General features: G+C 52.4%; 2 pseudogenes; one reads left to right on the plus strand and one right to left on the minus strand.

Annotated features, from left to right (window-relative positions):
* The window catches only part of LOC139357742 (SH3 domain and tetratricopeptide repeat-containing protein 1-like), a 47,504-nt pseudogene that overhangs the window by 6,056 nt on the left and 25,674 nt on the right, over positions 1 to 15,774 (minus strand).
* On the plus strand, positions 9,686 to 11,347 carry LOC139357993 (B-cell CLL/lymphoma 7 protein family member C pseudogene; annotated as a pseudogene).

Here is a 15,774-nt window from a genome sequence, read left to right on the forward strand (position 1 = left end):
GTGGGTGGGCCTGGTCCCCTCTTGGCCATAAGCTCTTCATCCCTCTCCTCAGCTCAAGGAGGTATACAGCAGGTGCTCAATAATGAAAGCTTCATCAGTCTCGTGGGCTTCACAATTTGTTCCAGATCACACTGTGTTTGGGAAAGCCTCTGAAAACAGCCACTATGATAGATTCATTTTGTAAGCAGATGTGCCACATGTCGCTTGGAGCAAGTTCTTCTGTGTGTTAATTGAGTGGTCACATTATTTGAGCATGTGCTGTATACCAGCAGGTGCTGTGCACTGTGAGGGGCCGCGCCTCTGCCCTCAGGGAGAAGATGCTGGCCACCGGGGGAGGATGTGAGGGAACCAGTTGGAGGAAGGGAAAAGGCACACAACAGGTGCTCAGCAGTGGCTTAGGAATGAGTGGGTGGATGGATGAATGGATGAGGAGATGTAGACACATGGATGGATGAATGGGTGTGTGGATAGATTAATGCTTGGATGGATGGATGGATGGATGGGTGGGTGGAATGATGTGTGTATGTATGTATGTATGCGTGGATAGACAATGTATGGATGGGTGGAGGGTAGATGATGTATGTACATGTGGATGGATAGATGGTGGATAGACGAATGTATGGATAAACAAATGGAGAGATAGATGAATGCAGGGATGGATTAATAGGTAGATTGGTGGGTAGATGGATGAATGATGGATGGATGAATGGACGAACAGCTGGATGGATGGGTGAAAGGATGGATGATGGATGGATGGAAGGATGAACAGGTGAATGGATGGATGATGGAAGGATGAATGGACGGATGGATAGATGAACAGATGAATGGATGGATAGACGGGTGAATGGATGGATAAATGGATGGATGAATGAACAGATGGATGGATGATGGATGGATGGATGGATGGAAGCATGAACAGATGAATGGATGGATGATGGAAGGATGGATGGATGGATGGATGGATGAACGATGGATGGATGGAAGGATGAACAGGAGGTGAGTGGATGGATGATGGAAGGATGGATGGATGGATGATGGAAAGATGAATGGATGGATGGATGTACACATGAAAAAGTGAATGGATGAATACACGGGTGAATGGATGGATGATAAAAGGATGGATGAATGATGGATGGATGAATGGACACTGGGATGGATGATGGATGAATGGTTGGATAAATGGATGGATGGATAAATGGACGGATGGATCGATGGAAGGATGAATAGATGAATGGATGAATGACGGAAGGATGAACAGGAGGTGAGTAGATGGATGAGGGAAGGATGGATGGATGATAGATTGATGGATATATGGACGAATGGATAAATGGATGGATGAATGATGGATGGATGAATGATGGATGGATGGAAGGACAAACAGGTGAATGGATGGATGATGGAAGGATGGATGGATGAAAGGATAGACGGACGAACAGGTGGATGGATGGTTGCTGAATGGATGAACGCTAAAAGAATGGATGAATGATGGATGGATGAGTGGATGATGGATGGATGAATGGAAGGATGAACAGGTGAATGGATGGATGATGGATGGGTGGATGGATGGATGGAAGGATGAGCAGGCGAGTGGATAGATGATGGAAGGATGGATGGTGGAAGGATGGATGATGGAAGAATGAACAGGTAAATGGATGGATGAGGGAAGGATGGATGGAAGATGGATGGAGGGATGGATGAACAGGTGAATGGATAGATAATGAAAGGATGGATGGATGGAAGGATGAGCAGGTGAGTAGATAGATGATGAAAGGATGAATGGATGGAAGAATGAAGAGGTGAATGGATGGATGATGGAAGGATGGATGGAGGCATGGATGAACAGGTGAATGGATGAATGAACAGGTGAATGAATGGATGGATGGACAGGTGAATGAATGGATGATAAAAAGATGAATGATGAATGAATAAATGGACAGGTGAATGGATGGACAGGTGAATGGATGGATCATGGATGGATGGAAGATGGTTGGATGGATAGAAGGATGAACAGCTGAATGGATGGATAATGGAAGGATGGATGAAAGGATGGATGGATGGACAAACAGGTGAATGGATAGATGAACAAGTGAACAGATTAATGAATGATAGATGGATGAACAGTTGGATCGATGACAGAAAGATAGATGGAAGGATGGATGGCTGGACGAACAGGTGAATAGCTGGATAAAAAGATGGATAGATGATGGATGGATGCATGATGGATGCGTGGAAAGACGAACAGGTGAATGGATGGATGATGGAAGGATGGATGGATGGATGGATGGATGGAAGGACCCACAGGTGTATGGGAAGATGATGGAAGAATGGATGGATGGATAGTTGGTGGATGGATGGAAGGATGAACAGGTAAACAGATAGATGACGGAAGGATGAATGGATGGATAGACAGGTGAATAGATGGATGATAAAAGGATGGATGAATGATGGATGGATGAAAGGACAGATGGACGGATGATGGATGGATGGAAGGATGAACAGGTAAATAGATGATGGAAGGATGAGTGGATGGGTGGATGGACAGAGAGTGAACAGCATAGGGGCCCTCCTGCATCCCTTGCCACTCACCTGGATGTACAGGTCTACCAGCTCGCTCTGCCGCAGGAGGTAATAGATCTTCCCTGCTTGCAGCCAGGCATGCGTCTCCTTCTCTTCTGGAGGTCAATGAAAATTCCCAGACTTCGTTTGGTGTAGTCCAGAGCAGATTTGTAGGCCCTGGAATCGCTGGAATCAGACACAGGTGTCAGAACAAGGGCTCTCATCCTCCTGGAACCAGTCTGCCTCCTCCCGTGGGTCTGGTGACAGATGAATCTGGCATGTGCAGACTGGGAACGGCCCTCTTGTGTGTGCAGTGTTCTGCCCTTCCCAGGCTGCTGGGAGGGCCAGGGTGAACACACACGGCATGGAAAAGATGAAGGATATCCTTCTGAGGGAATCGAGCATCATGCTGCCCTGTGGCAGGAGGAGTGTGCTCGTCCATCTCCCCTGCCTCCCAGACATGGCCTGTGTCTTCTCCAGACGCACCAGGAGCCGTTAGTGTTCAGAGGCTATCTAGGCCGATGGTTCTCAAGGTGTGCAGACATCACAGTCACCCGGAGGACTGTCCTTATAGCTTGCTGGCCCTGCCCCCAGAGCTTCCGGCTCCACAGGCCTGGGGCAGGCCCTAGAACTCCCACTTGCCACAAGCTCCTAGGTGACATGGATGCTGCTCTGCTGGTCCAGGGACTACACGTTGAGAAGCATGGCTCTAGCACACTGGCCCATTTTCCTTCTGTGAACCTGAGGCCAAGACTGGAGCCAGTCTCCCGGGTCCCCATGGAATCTGGCCCCTTCCCTGCTCTCTCAGTAAGTCCAACACTTGAGGGGCTGTGACTGCAGCAATGTCACCAGGCCCTGTGGGTGGGGTGGCCAGGGCCATGGTTACCCCACCAGGTCAGCATGCTCGGGGGAAGCCCAGTGGGCCACATATGGGACGTGAGACCTTGAAACCCTGCCCCAGGGAAGCAGGTGACACAATTGGCTCTGTCTTCTGTGGGAGAGAAGCCACAGGTGGCTGCTGTGGTCACATTTAAGGGGACAGATGAAGGCCAGGAGTGAAGACTCGGGGAAGGCAGAGGTCAGATGACAAAGGCCACCATAGTAGGAAGAACAGCCCAGTGTGCATGTACTGTCTCTGCTGGGGTTGAGATGACCTTTGACCCAACAAGGGAGACTCAAGCTGGGACTCACAAGCCAGCAGCAGCCCTGGGACGACCCCAGACCCACCAGCTCAAAGCATCTGATGCCAAGGAACCAAATGATCCAAAGGAAAGGGGCTGAGGAGGCCCTGGGCCAGCTTCCCTGTGCCCCCCTCCCAGCCCCCCCAACCCCCTTGCCCCCCTCCACACCCCCACCACTGCAAAGCCAGCCCTCACCGCTCGGTGCCCAGGGACCGGTAGAGCTGACTGGTGGTCTCCAGGAGCTGCCCCCTCCAGCACCTTGTCGGCCACCTGGCGGGCAAGGGAGAGCTGGAACTCGTGGTAGATGACACACTGGGTCTCACTGGGCATGACGACGCTGTAGAAGTAGCACAGCCGCTGGACGGCCCGCAGCTGGCCTGGGCAGAAGACAAAATGGAAGACGTCAGCCTCCCAGCATCGAAGCGAGGCTGGCTGGGTTCGGAGGCCCCTGCTATGTGCTTGTCTCTTTCACACCTCTGTGAACCTGGGCTCCATAAGCGGGGAGCCTGGGCTCAGACAGGCCATGCACTTGTGCAAGGGCAGGCGCCGAGCACACCGTGACATGGGCACAGCTTGGTGCACATGTTCATGGTAGAGGCTGGCCTTCTTTACAACTCCCAGGGCCAAGGTCCTGGCCAGGCTCGGCCCCTGCACCAGGCCATCTATTTCTGCTTCACAAAGCCCCTCTGGCCAGGACCAGGGCCGTCTTCAGCCTGAGATGATGAGACCAGGGGCACAAGTAGCCCCTGTCGCAGATGGAACCCTGAGAGAGCAAAGCCAAGCGTCATGTCTGCCACACATGGCATCATGTTGGGGGAATGGGGTTCAAAGCCGGCCCCTGGCATTTCCACACATGCTTCTCTCATGCAACCAGGCTCCAAACCCACAGGCTCGCTGGCCTCTCCCAAAGCCAGGGCGCTGGGAACGGTGGAAAGCTTCTGATTTTCTAGTGTCAGAAACATTCCGAAGATTAACACTGGAAACCAGGTACGCCAAATGGACATCTGTCACACACGCCCCCCAACAACAGCTGAATACACAGTCCTCTTGAGCACCCATGGGACATTCCCCATGACAGACCATGTGCCAGGCCACAAAATGAGCCTCGGTGAAGGGAGAAGGACCGAGACCAAAGCAGAGGTGTTCTTCAGCTGTACTGGCACGAAACTGGAAATCGACAGTGAAGGAAACGTGGGAAATTCAAAAATATGTGGAAACTACACACTCCTAAACAACCAGTGAGTCAAAGAAGAGACCATCAGGGAAACTGAAAATTAATTTGAAAAGAATACAAACAAATGCACAGCCCGGGCCAGCACGGTGGCTCACGCCTCTCATCCCAGCACTGTGGGAGGCCGAGGCGGGAGGATCGCTTGAGTCCAGGAGTTTGAGATCAGCCTGGGAAACATGGTGAAATTCTCTCTCTATAAAAAAAAAAATACAAAAATTAGCCGGGTGTGGTGGTGCACATCTGTAATTCCAGCTACTCAGGAGGCTGAGGCATGAGAATGACTTGAACCTGGGTAGAAGTTGCAGTGAGCCAAGATTGCACCACTGCAACCCAGCCTGGGCAATAGAGCAAAACTTTAAAAAGAAAAAAAATAGCACAGTGTATCAAAAACACCAAGATGTAGCTAAGGCAGTGCTGAAGGGGAAATTTATAACTGTAAATGTCTACATTCAAAGAAAGAAGAAAAATCTCAAATCAAAAGCCTAACTTTCCACCTTGAGAAACTAGAAAATGAACTAAACCCAAAGTGAATAAAAGGAAGAAAATAATAAACGTGAGAGTGGAAATGGGAAGTAAAAATACAGAGAATGGAAAAACAAAAGAGATAATCAACAGAACCAAAAGTGGGTTTTTTGAAAATAATAACAAAATTGACAAATCTTTCACCAGACTGACCAAGAAAAGAAAGATGGGGCACAAACGACTAAAATCAGAGACTGAGCACCATGGCTCACGCCTGTCATCCCAGCACTTTGTGAGACCCAGGGGGAAGGATCGCTGAGGCCAGCATTCAAGACCCCCCTGGGAGAACATGATAAGACCCCATCTCTAATAAAAATAAATAAACAATTACAAACCCAAGTTTCTAAAATCAGAAATGAAAGAGGAAACATTATTGCCGACCTGACAGAAATAAAAGGATTCCATAAAAACACTACGAACAATTGTACACCAAGAAACCAGACCATCTAGACACAACAGCCAAACTCTTAGAAGGACACAAACTACCGAAAGTGACTCAAAAATGACCCCAAGGAAGCATGTGGGGTGTCAGCCCCGCCCTCGGTCTCCTCGACCGTTCAGCGCAGGGTGGGGAGACAGGGAAGCATGATCCCCGTTCCCTGGCCTGCATTTCCAAGTCTGAATCCCCCAGCACCCAGGGGAGGGCCTCGTAGGAGGAGGTGCCACAGGCTATTGTGCCAGGAGCCACCGGAGGCTGCAGCGGGGGCTGGGGCGCTGGGTTCCTGGAGGGTCTCCTTCCAGTCACAGAATGCCCCTGGGGAAGAAACCTGGGTCTGAACCCCCCAACCCTCCTTGGGCAGATGTGTGGGACCGGGGCCCCTTCACACGGTCCTTTCCAAAATCTCATCCCTCCTAGGGCCAAGAGTGGGTACCAGGCCTGTGCTGGGAAATGAGCACATTCAGATTTGGGCACAGCCCCTGGAGCTCTGGTCCAGGCCACAGGAGGCACCTCTGAGTAGTCTCACTATGCCATGACAAAGCACTGCAAGGCAGAGGGGAGTCAACAGTATCCCTTGTCTCAGCCATTTCCCTGCACTCAACTTCCTCATCTATTCTCTGCGGCCTACATTTCGGACAGCCCTGCCCACCTACTGTCCGTTCACTGCTCGGTCTGCACTGACTGTTCGATAGCACTCCATGGCTCCCCAGTGCTCTTGGGGAAAAGGCCAAGCCACAGCCTGAGGCCCCAGACCCTGCTTAGCTCTCCAGAAGAGCTTCTCACTATCCAGCACCCAGCCCACCTACTCCCAACTCTGCACCTCCCTGCATAAGCCCTGCTCACTCACCCCCACTCACACCCCACTCATCCCCGCTCCCACTCCCGTTCACTCACCCCCACTCACACCCCACTCATCCCCACTCACACTCCCGCTCACTCACCACCACTCAAACCCCACCCATCCTCGCTGACTCACCCCCACTCTCTCACCCCTGGGCCTTCACACAGGCTACACCACCAGCCCCTCATCCACACCTATTACTTGACTAAATCCTCTCAACCCTCTGGTCCCAGACTAAAGAGGCTTCCCTCATCCGGGGCCAAGTGCTGCCCCGCCATCACGCCACTCACCCTTTTGTGGCTTCTCTGGCCTGAAGCTCACATTCCCACGCTCAGCACCTCCCTCCCGAGGACCCCACAAGCCCCATTTGTGGGTGTGGCCTGGCACACTCAGCACAAGCTGCTTTTGCGTGAACTGCTCTGTGGCTTTGGGCAATCACCCGCCCCGTGTCCTCTGTGAAGTGGGATGACCGGTACACAGGGCTGCCGAGATTCCAAGCAAACACAGGCACAAGAACTGGCGTTCAGGGCCTGGCTCATGGAGGGGCCCCAAGTCCCAGCTCAGCACAACATGCCTTGATCCCAGGGTTATGTCTAGGGATTCCCAGTATGCAGGACTTTCCATGCTCAAGGCAGGATGGTCCCTGGGCAAACCAGGAAAAACTGGCTGCTTCAGTAGGGCACAGAGGGCCTGGCCCTGCATGGGAACGGCCTGTCTCTGAAATTAGGCCGTATAAAACTTAGAAACTAGGCCTCATAAAATAAAAAAAATAAAAAAAATAAAAAAAAAACTTAAAAAATTAACACCAGGTGGCTCTGGATAGGGTCCCACCCTGCCTCAATAGGGTCCCACCCTGATAGGGTCCCACCCTGCCAATTCCGGGAAACAACCTCATGGGGTCCCACCCTGCCAATTCCGGGGGTCCCACCCTGCCTCGAAGTTCCCGGAATCAACAACTCCAGGAAAAAACCTCATAAGGTCCTGCTCTAACCAATTAGAACAAGACACCTTGCTCAGGCCATAGACAGACCCAATTACCACACGCCTAAAGCTTTGTTTGAATTTCGCGCCCTAAGCTATGTTTGAACTTGTGTTTGCCTATATAAACAGCCTGTAACAAGCAGTCGGGGTCCCAGGGCCAACTTAGAGCTTGGGACCCTAGCGCGCTAGTAATAAATAACTCTCTGCTGTGAATCTCGTGTCGGTGATCCTTCGCGGCGACCCCTGCCCAGGAAGGAATCGACAGTTCGGTTCCAACATTCGGTGCGTTGGCCAGGAAGTGGGGTCGTCCGAGGACCCCCGACCCATCCGGCGGAGACCCATCTGGCCCAGGCCACGGACTGCTGACTGAACGGACCTACCAGGTACTTTCGTTTTGTTCTGTCTTGCCGGCTAACTCTGAACTCTGGGGAGTACTCCTTCTGAATTAAGTGGGGAAGGGGGACAGACGTGTCCAGCACCTTCCCACTTCCGCCCCGGGGGACGCCCTGGTGGTAGTCTGGGAGAAGGCTGACGACTCAGTCAGCCTCCTCAAATCTGTAGGCAGGTCGCCCCTGCCGTCTGAATATTTTGTGATCTTGTGACGCCACTCTCTGGCCGCGCGACTTCTCCTTACTTGTCTGGTCTTTGTTTTTGTTACTTTCGTTTTGTCCTTGTTATACGTGGACGAAATAAGACAGACGTTGACGACTCCTTTGTCTCTGACCCTGACTCACTTCCCTGACGTTCGGGCTCGAGCCCACAACCTCTCCATAGAAGTCCGTAAGGGACGATGGCGAAAATTCTGCTCGTCCAAGTGGCCTACCCTCCATGTTGGGTGGCCCCGAGACGGAACATTTGACCTCCCAATTATCTTACAGGTTAAAGCAACAGTGATGGATCCTGGGCCACTCGGACACCAGGACCAGGTGGCCTACATAATTATTTGGGAGGATCTGGTCCGAAATCCTCCCTCTTGGGTGAAACCCTTCCTCCATTCCCCTTCCCCATCCCAATCTACCCTCCTTGCCTTAGAAGCCCCAAAGAATCGGAATCCGGACCCGCATAAGCCAGTCCTCCCAGATGAACCCCCTTCTGGGACCTCCACCTTACGCTTCACCCTTGCCCCCTGTCTTGTCCCCAGCTCTTTCCTCTACCGCCTCGGCCCCTACCCTTTCTCCAACTTCTCCCTCGGCCCCTCCCTCCACCCCGTCTCCTTCTCCAGCCCCACCCAAACTCACCCCTCGGACGCCGCCGCCGACACCTCCTCGTCTCCGCTTGCGGCGGACTGAGGACCCAGAAGGCCCTTCCACTTAGCAATCCTCCCTTTTTCCCCTCCGTACTGTCACTGTCCAGTACTGGCCCTTCTCTGCCTCTGACCTCTACAACTGGAAAACCCATAACCCTTCCTTTTCCCAAGACCCCCAGGCCCTAACCTCGTTAATAAAATCCATTCTCCTCACTCACCAGCCCACTTGGGATGATTGCCAGCAACTCTTGCAGGTCCTCCTAACCACTGAAGAAAGGCAGCAAGTCCTCCTGGAGGCCCGGAAAAATGTGCCAGGACCAGGAGGCCTCCCAACCCAACTTCCCAATAAAATAGACGAGGGATTTCCCCTCACCCGCCCAGACTAGGACTATGAAACGGCACCAGGTAGGGAGAGTCTCCAAATCTATCGCCAGGCTCTGTTGGCGGGTCTCAAAGGGGCAGGAAAGCGCCCCACAAATTTGGCCAAGATAAGAAAGAAACCCCCGAGGAAAGGGAAGCCAGGTTAGCGAAGGAACAGATAGAGCGAGAGAATCGTAAGAACCGAGTAAAGGATAAGCATTTAACAAAAATCCTGGCGGCAGTTGTGAGAGAGAAAGGACCAGGGAGAGAAGGAGAGAAGCGGAGGCGGCCAAAAGTGGAAAAAGACCAGTGTGCCTACTGCAAAGAACAGGGGACTCGCGGAGGCGTTAAGGACGAAAGAGGGCGCGGCCAACTCCCGGGGGGACGGCAGGCCGAGAGCGCGGCGCCCGGGCCTGGCACCGAGCCTGAGCCCGCCGGACGGGAGGCGGCCCTGCCGCGGGCTCGGCTCCGGCCCCAGCCCCGCCAGCATGGCCGGCCGGACTGTACGGGCCGAGACCCGGAGCCGGGCCGAAGATGACATCAAGAAGGTAATGGCGACCATCGAGAAGGTCCGGAAATGGAAGAAGCAATGAGTGACTGTGGGCGACACTTCCCTTCATATCTTCAAGTGAGTGCCAGTGGTGGACCCCCAGGAGGAGGAGCGAAGGCGGGCAGGTGGCGGGGCAAAGAGATCCCGTGGCTGGGAACGTCGGGGCAGGGGCGCCAGTCCCCAAGGGGGTGGCCCTCTCATCCTGCTGGATCTCAATGATGAGAACAGCAACCAGAGTTTCCATTCGGAAGGTTCCCTGCAAAAAGGCACAGAGCCCAGTCCTGGGGGCACCCCCCAGCCCAGCCGCCCTGTGTCACCTGCCGGACCCCCAGAAGGGGTCCCTGAGGAGGCTCAGCCCCCACGGCTGGGCCAAGAGAAAAATCCCGGGGGCATAACTGCTGGCAGCACTGACGAACCCCCAATGCTGACCAAGGAGGCCCTGGCAATGATCCAGCAGATGCATGCCTGGACACACTTGAGTAATCGAAAGCTAAAATTACTGATTGAAAAAACTGACTTTCTAATCCCAAAGGCAAGTACCCTCGTAGAACAAGTGACATCTGCCTGTAAGGTCTGTCAGCAGGTAAACGCTGGGGCTACCCAAGTGCCAGAAAGGAAACGAACTCGTGGTAACCGCCCAGGAGTCTATTAGGAAATAGACTTCACAGAAGTAAAACCTCACTATGCTGGATATAAGTACTTACTGGTGTTTGTAGATACCTTTTCAGGATGGGTAAAAGCCTACCCCACCCGGCAAGAAACGGCACACATAGTAGCCAAGAAAATTTTAGAAGAGATCTTTCCTAGATTCGGACTTCCCAAGGTAATTAAGTCAGATAACGGGCCGGCCTCCATTTCTCAGGTAAGTCAGGGGCTCGCCAGGATATTGGGGATTAATTGGAAATTACATTGTGCCTATAGACCCCAGAGCTCAGGACAGGTAGAAAGAATAAATAAAACAATAAAAGAGACCCTTACTAAATTGACCTTAGAGACTGGTTTAAAAGATTAGAGACGCCTCCTATCCTTAACTCTGTTAAGGGCCCAAAATACACCTAACCGTTTTAGGCTCACTCCATATGAAATCCTCTACGGAAGACCTCCCCCTTTGTCAACCTTGCTTAACTCCTTCTCCCCCTCCGATCCTAAAACTGACCTACAGGCTCTGCTAAAAAGACTCCAAGCAGTACAGGCCCAAATCTGGGCCCCCTTGGCAGAACTGTACCAACCAGGACATCCACAGACCAGTCACCCCTTCCAGGTGGGAGACTCTGTCTACATTAGACGGCACCGCACTCAAGGACTAGAGCCTCGGTGGAAAAGACCCTACATTGTTCTCCTGACCACGCCCACAGCCATAAAGGTTGACGGAATCTCCACCTAGATCCACGCATCCCACGCCAAGGCTGCTCCAGAGACGTCCGCACCAACACCACTTAAGACATGGAAACTCCGACGCTCCGCGGACCCGCTCAAGATAAGACTCTCTCGTATCTAACTCCTTGCTTATTGTTTGCCCTTCTTCCCTGCGCCGTCTCTAGTGTAGTTTTTGACGCTAACCCCCCACCGGCCATTTAGCCTGACCTGACAGATAATTAATTTTAATAATCAAGAGGTCTTAAATAAGACCTCCGAGAATGCTCCTATAAAGACTTGGTTTCCAGACCTCTATTTCAACCTAAAAAAAAAAATATATATATATATATATATATATATATATATAATATATATAAATATATATTATATATATATATTTATATATATATAATATATATATAAATATATATATATAATATATATATATAAATATATATATATATATATATAGCAGGAAAGATAAAAGACACAGGCCCCCGGTTTACTGGTCCCACAGGAGTCCTATTAGAGACTCCTCAGGATAGACAAGAATAGAAAGGACAGGCTAGAAAGGTGTCCATCAGCCGCGGGAAGCCCCAACTAAAAGCTCCTCAAAGCACCTCCCCGCCCTTAATCTCCCTCACCCTCGCCGACATGTTAAGAATTAAGGTAGCGGCTAGAGTTAAGACCGGGACAGCAGCCCTAGTGCATGATAACCATCATCTGCAACAACTTAAAGTAGCCATAGATAAAGACCTTAGAGCCATAAAACAATCTATCACAAAACTTGAAAAGTCCTTGACTTCTCTGTCTGAAGTTATATTACAAAACCGACAAGGACTAGAAATTGTCTTTCTGAAAGAGGGCAGGCTCTGTGCAGCCCTGAAAGAGCGATGTTGTTTTTATGCAGATCATTCAAGAATAGTTAAAGATTCTATGGCAAAACTAAGAAAAAGATTAGACAAGAAAAAAAAAAGAGAAAATCTCAACAAAGTTAGTTTAAAAATTAGTACAACCAATCCCCTTGGCTTAGCACCCTAATCTCCACAATCTTAGGACCCCTCATCCTGCTCACGCTCATCCTGACTTTCAGGCCATACATACTCAACCGCTTACTCACCCTTATTAAAAATAAAATAAACATAGTACATGCTATAGTTCTGACCCAACAATACCAGACCCTCAGGACTGAAGAAGAGGCTCAAGATTGAGCCTCTGACACAAAAAGAGGAGGGAATGAAATTAGGCCGCATAAAACTTAGAAACTAGGCCTCATAAAAAAAAAAAAAAAAAAAAAAACTTAAAAAATTAACACCAGGTGGCTCTGGATAGGGTCCCACCCTGCCTCAATAGGGTCCCACCCTGATAGGGTCCCACCCTGCCAATTCCGGGAAACAACCTCATGGGGTCCCACCCTGCCTCGAAGTTCCCGGAATCAACAACTCCAGGAAAAAACCTCATAAGGTCCTGCTCCAACCAATTAGAACAAGACACCTTGTTCAGGCCATAGACAGACCCAATTACCACGCGCCTAAAGCTTTGTTTGAATTTCGCGCCCTAAGCTATGTTTGAACTTGTGTTTGCCTATATAAACAGCCTGTAACAAGCAGTCGGGGTCCCAGGGCCAACTTAGAGCTTGGGACCCTAGCGCGCTAGTAATAAATAACTCTCTGCTGTGAATCTCGTGTCGGTGATCCTTCGCGGCGACCCCTGCCCAGGAAGGAATCGACAGTTCGGTTCCAACATCTCCAGGGCGTTTGCCAACATCTGCTGCTGGCCATGACTCAGCACTTTCGATGGTGGAAAAACCACCACTTGTTTCCGAATCACAAACCCTAGGTGTGCCCTGACCCAAGTGGTCCCAGAAGGCGCACAGGAGGAACTGGGGCACTCACTCTCCACGTGGTCCATCTCCACGGCGACCAGAAGGGCTCACTCGTAGTAGCCCTTGCACTGCTGGGCCGGGCCCTGGCGGGTGAAGAGGTAGCCCAGGAGTATGTGGGTGGAGTCCCGGCCACACTCCCCACAGGGAAGCCTCGAGAACAGACGTACAGCCTCCAGGAGGTAGTGCTGGGCCAGCCTGCTGGCACCCGCGTGCAGGCACAAGGTGCCAAAGTTGGCCAGCAACACTGCCTGGTTCCTCCGCTGGCCCAGGTCCCAAGCCACCCATAGGGCGTGGTAGTAGCCCTCGGCTGCCTGCCTCGTCCGTCCCGTCCTCTTCAGAGCCACGGCCACCAATGTTGGCAATCACACCCTCCTGGTCCTCGCTGACCACCACTGCATCCTGGACAGACTGCAGGATGTTCAGGGCCACCAGGCTCTGCCCATGAAGCACATGCAGCCAGGCCAGGGCCACCAGGGGGTCCACAATGGCACGGACTCCGGCAACAGCACTGGTTTCCACCGACTGTGTCATGAAGGTGATGGCTGGGCCATGGTAGCCATGGTGGCTGTACGGCTGGGCCAGGCTGGCGTGGAGAAGGCCGTGCAGTGCCTGGCCTGTGCCTGGGGTTAAGGAGGCCAGCGCTCGCCTGAGGTAGTGGGAAGTCTGGGTGGGGAGGCTGTGGGGCTGGAGGGCGTTCTGGAGCACCAGGTTCACGTTCCTCAGCGAACCAGCCAGCGAGTCCTGTGTCCTCAATGAGGCCACCTTGACACAGGTCAGCACCAGGTGGGGCAGGCACTCGCGGCTGTAGATGTCAGCCAGGAGTAGGCAGCAGTCTGAGAGCCACGCAGCGTCTGGGGCTCCCGAGTCCCTGTGCAAAAACAACAGCTGCTCTAGGAAGGGCAGGGCCTCCTCAGGCTGCTTGAGGTGTACGTGGTGCCTGGCCAGCAGGAAGCAGGCCCGGGCCTAGGCCTGCTGGCTCTGGCCACCCACCGTCCACTGCAGCACCAGCTGCAGGAGCTCCCCGTCTGCCTCGGTGCTGCAGATGTGGCCGGGCGTCCCCAGGAGCAGGGCCTGGGGGAACCACCTGTGTACACTTCTCCCGGTTCTGCTTCCAGTAAATGCTGGCCAGGTTGGCGTACACAGCCACCACCAGGAACAGGTCCCCAAAGCTGCCCTCCAGGACCCCCAGTGTTTCCTCCAAGTACACCCGGGCCTGGGACAGCTTGAGCCTCCTGCTGCACAGCCGCTCCAGGAGGAAGCAGAACCTGGCCAGGGCCATGAGGAGGCCACCTTTCTTGGCCGCCCCTGGGGCCTGTGCCAGGCGCCCAGTCAGCTCCTCCTCGTCGCTAAAGCTGCTGAACATGCTGCTCAGCCATGGCAGCGCCACGTTGTACAGGCCACAGAAGCTGGCCTTGAATCCAGAGGTGTTCAGGAACAGCAGCAGTGATCTCAGGGCCTCTGGATCCTCCCAGTTGTCCTCAGCTTCCAAGCAGAAGGAGGGCTCCTCGGGGTCCTGCAAGCTCACGTTGCTGGATGCTACACAGAGACCCCAGGACGCTGGCTCCTGGGGGCAGCCTGGGCAGGTCTTGCACTGTTCCAGAACATTCTTCACCTTCGGCAGGGTCTCCTGTGGCTCCAGGCCCAGGCAAGGTGGAGGTATTTCTGCAAGTCACAAAAACACCTAGACAGATTAGAGTCCAACAGTGAGCCCTTGGTCCACTTGGGGCAGGATCCCCGCATCCCCGTCCTCTGTGTCCCTGGCGCAGCTTGCCATGAGCCCTTGAGAATTATGCGCAATGCAAACCCGGGGTCTGGAGCACGTACGAACTCCGGGGACACAGAGAACACGCAGGCCCGTGGCCCGACTCTCCTACAAAATCACCCTTCTGTCCTGCTTTGTCGCCACCTCACAGCATGGTTTTAGGAGACTATGTCAGCTCAGTGATCCCTCAGAGATGCCTTTCCCTTTAGAAAGAATCAAAGCCTTCTAACTGGACCCATGTATATGCAGCACAACAACTACAAATGTAACTTTTGTCAGCATATTGGGGCCCCCCGGTGGGGTACAGGAATCCATGAAATCCTCAACAGCCAATCAGAGCTACGGATCAGCTCGCAAAATTGGTAAAGCCACCGACGGCACAGGACAGGGGTGTTGTACCCATGTACCCAGCTCCGTGCAGGGAAACGGACCATCCCTGCAGGAAGGATGGGAAAGCTTCCAGACCCCTGTGGCCACTTTCACCTTGGATGGTCTGAAAACCTGGAGCCCACAGTTCCCAAAGGGTTAACCAAGGCCAGACTGCTCCAGCAGCCCACTGGTGTCTGCTGGCTTTGGTGGATTCCTAGCCAAAGCCCCCTCCCAGAGGTGAGCAAACAAGCGCATTTCCTGTTGGAAAACCTGGGATGAAAGGAGGCATTACTGGGAAGGAAAAAACTAGATTTAAATAGACTCTCTGTTTCAAGCTCACATGTAAAAACTATTTTCAATACAAACTGTCTCCTTATTCATCTGTAAAGCCTTGGAATTAAAAAAATAAATAAATATGATTTAGAGGCAAATGTGACTTGACTACACTAGATTAGCTAAGAAATCTCCCCCACCCGGCAGAGGCACACAGCCCCT

This window comes from Macaca nemestrina, chromosome 13, assembly GCF_043159975.1.
Source record: "Macaca nemestrina isolate mMacNem1 chromosome 13, mMacNem.hap1, whole genome shotgun sequence".
In the NCBI taxonomy this organism is placed as follows: domain Eukaryota; kingdom Metazoa; phylum Chordata; class Mammalia; order Primates; family Cercopithecidae; genus Macaca; species Macaca nemestrina.